The sequence below is a fragment of the Girardinichthys multiradiatus genome, chromosome Y, assembly GCF_021462225.1.
Source record: "Girardinichthys multiradiatus isolate DD_20200921_A chromosome Y, DD_fGirMul_XY1, whole genome shotgun sequence".
NCBI classification, from domain to species: domain Eukaryota; kingdom Metazoa; phylum Chordata; class Actinopteri; order Cyprinodontiformes; family Goodeidae; genus Girardinichthys; species Girardinichthys multiradiatus.
Genome location: NC_061818.1, coordinates 12,654,680 through 12,658,345, shown reverse-complemented (window position 1 = coordinate 12,658,345; position 3,666 = coordinate 12,654,680). Strand labels below are relative to the sequence as shown.

Sequence of the window (3,666 nt, the reverse complement as noted above, 5' to 3'; positions counted from 1 at the left end):
AAACATGTCTAATTTGTTAGTTTCTGTCTAATCCATGCTGTGCAACAGAGATAAAAATTCACTGAGTTCATCACAGGTTGGGGACGGTTCAGAGAAAAGCTGCAGCACCAGCAGTTTCTGGGGGCAAACTCACATGCAGCTTTTACTGTCGACCTCAGAGAGCGCAGATTGCCTGAGTTTGTCTGCGTCGGCAACCCTTGTTAAGCCTCAGGGAGCCTTTGCGTGATCCTGTAACTGAGCTTCCATTCCGCACGGGACCTGGGACGTCTTAAACAAGCCTGGACATGGATGCCCTGCAGTGAATCAGTAGCTGTACAAAAATAAATAAATAGAAAAAGAAAGAAAATTCACCAACACCCCTACAAACACCCACATATTTCACCCACTTACACACTCTCACTCAGTCGCACTCTTACTCACGTGTGTAAATGTGGTTCGGCAGGTGCACCGCCTTGTCAGGACCGAGCACACACGCCAACCATTGGACTGCTATCAGACTTGTTTTTGTGTCTATCCCTGACTGACAATTACTGTTTTTGAGCTCCGTGCTCGGACATATGCCCCATGCTGTATGGAGGTGGGTATTAGGAGCAGTCTGGAGGTTGCGATAGGTGGAGGCGAGCACAGGCAACACAATTAGCAGTTTGTGGTCTACTCTTGGCACTCTAATTACCTCACATTTAATGCAGTTTACACTAAGTGCTGCATTTAGGAAGCCTTGCACCAAAAATAGACTCTGTCTGGGGTAAATTAAGAGCCTTGTAGGGTCAGATATTATGGTGTAATTATTTGCCTGGCTAAGTTGTTTACTTATTTGCCAAACAGCAAAGGTATCTGAGCAGCTTTCCAAAGAGCTGAGGATATCCCTGTAATATGGTGATATGCAACTTGTGGTGAAAGCACTTTTGAAAGATTAGAAGTTAAATTAGAAAGTGGTTTTATCAGAATTTAAAAAGCCACAATAGGCTAGAAATACAAAGACCAGGGAAAGCATGCAAAAGCAGAGTGAGATATTTACAGTGCTTTGTAGATTCTTTCATAACATTTAAATGTCTTCCCATTTGAAAACATCAACATGGAGGCCCAGGTAGATTACAGGGATGTGTTGGAAGTTTCCGACAGGCTGGAAAAATCTCTGTCCATGGATGCACAAGAGAACATGGAAGAGTACAGCAGGTTGATTTCAGAAGGTGAAGCTGTTTCCAAACAAGGACACTTTCAACAAGCTTTGAACCAGGTGTACAATTCACCAAACTCCTGAACTACAGTGTAAGATCAAGAAAATAGAAGTAATGTCTGGCAATGACTTGGAGGATGAAGATGATCAGTAGCTGTACAATGTGAACAACAGCGGCTTACTGCAGTTTAAAGAACTGCATGACAAGCTGTATGACTATCAGAGAGATGGAGTTTCCTTTCTGTATGGCTTCTGCAGGGATGGTCGAAAAGGAAGACTTCTGGCTGACAACATGGGGCTCGAGAAGACCATCTAGATTATAGCTTTCCTCTCTGGCATGTATGACAACAAGCTCATTAGACACACACTGCTGGTCATACCAGCATCCCTCATCACAAACTGGATCAATGAGTTCAGCAAATGGACTGGTATGAGGGTGAAGGAGTTTCATTGCGCCAGTAAATCACAGAGGACGAGGAATTTGGAGAAGGTTCAGAGCATAGGAGGTGTGATCATCACCACTTACAACATGCTGATAAGCAACTTCCAGCAGCTGGCCTCTTATCGGGGAAAGGAGTTCTGTTGGGACTACATGATCCTGGATGAAGCACGTAAGATTAAAGACTCTTCCACCAAAACAGCCAAAAGTGCCTACACCATTACCTCCAAGAAAATGATTCTCCTTACAGGAAGAAGATGTGGACACTCTTTGACTTTGCCTGTATTGGAAATCTCCTGGGAACAGTCAAGACTTTCAAAGCAGAGTATGAGAACCCCATTATCCTCGCCAGGGAGAAGGATGCTACTCCTGGAGAAAAAGCTCTTGGTTCCAAGATGTCTGAGAACCTCATGACCCTAATCAAACCCTACTTCATCCGTAGAACAAAAACAGAAGGGCAGATGAAGACTATCAAGATTCTCAAAATCAGCCAATCTCTTGGGCAGTCATGCCCAGTCTGACACGGAAGAATCAACGGATTGTCTGGACTTACCTGAGTGCCGTTCAGGAGGACCTTTACAGGACGTTCCTCAGTTTGGACCACATCAGGGAGATGCTAATGGCCACCAGATCACCCTTTACTGAATCAGACAGCCTAAAGAAGTTGTGCGTCCATCCAAGACTACTCTGCTAATCCTGACATTGAAGATGGTGAGGCTTATGCACATAAGTTTGCAAACCATTCAGATGAAACTTCAATATCTGAGTCTGGAAAACTCGTCTTTCTGTTGGCTCTTCTGGAGCGGCTCAGAGAGCAAGGCCACCGTATGTTGGTCTTTGCTTGCTACAGGATGATCCTCGACATCCTCAAACGGATCCTTGGTAACAGACGGTTCAAAGTCCTAAAAGTGGATGGAAGGATCAAGCAAATCCCAAAACCACAAAAAAAATTATCTCCATCTTTAACACTGACAAATGTTACTCAATCTTACTCTTCATCACTTAGATTGGAGGATTGGGCATCGCCCTAACAGCAGCCAATAGAGTGGTCCTCTTTGATCCAAGCTGAAACTCAGCCTCAGACGCACAGGCTGTTGACAGAGCATACCGCATTGGCCAGAAAGAAAATGTAGTGATCTACAGGCTGATAACCTGTGGAACGGTGGAGGACAAGGTCTACAGACAGCAGGTTTTCAAAGGCTCCTTGATCAGTCAGAACACTGGAGACACAAAGGACCCGTTCAGGTACTTCAGCAGAGAGGAACTGAAAGGACCCTTTACCCTGGAGGACCCCGGGTCTTCAACCACCCAGCTTCAGCTGCAGGCTCTGTACTCCAGACACAGACGGATCGATCCAACTCTGGATGAGCACATCGCTCAACTACAGGCTATGCACATATTTGGGATTGGGATAATGACGAGGAACCAAAGGAGCAAGAGGAGCATCACTACATTAATGGATGGGTCCAGAAGGCCCAGGAGCTGGTGAAGGCAGAATCTCATCGGCAAATGCAGCTGGCAGAGAATATGGCCTCGAGCACAGAGGCAGCCTGCCTGAGACAACCGCTGGACAACAATGGAGAGGTTTGGCAGAAAAAACCAAGAAACCCAACACCAAGTCTTTCACCTCCTCCACCTGACAGTAACATAAACGTGTTGCCTGTGGATCTGGACCAATCTGGTCCAGCTTCAGCTGGAGGAAACCAGTAGAGAGGAGGAAGGGATGAAGGATCACACACAGTTTCTCAGATACTCTGGAATTAGCTGTGATCCTTTTCCAGGGATGGAGAGAAGTATATATAAAAAATGTAATTTTCATGAAGCTGAAAGTCTAAACTTTTGAAAATAAAGTGCTTTTTATTGAATAAAAAAATAAATAATTGTCTTCCCATTTGTTGTCTTACAACCACATATTTCAATGTACTTCGTTGGGATTTTATATGGCAGACTGACACCAAATAGATGGTTACTTTAGAACAACCTTTCAATGAATAAGCAACTACAATTGATTTGGGGGTATCAGCTCTGCACATTTATATCTTCTTCTTTG

The 3,666-nt window shown here is 44.5% G+C and overlaps 1 pseudogene; it reads left to right on the top strand.

Annotated features, from left to right (window-relative positions):
- Window positions 1-1,060: 1,060 nt before the first annotated feature.
- On the top strand, window positions 1,061-3,326 carry LOC124864885 (annotated as a pseudogene).
- Window positions 3,327-3,666: the final 340 nt, after the last annotated feature.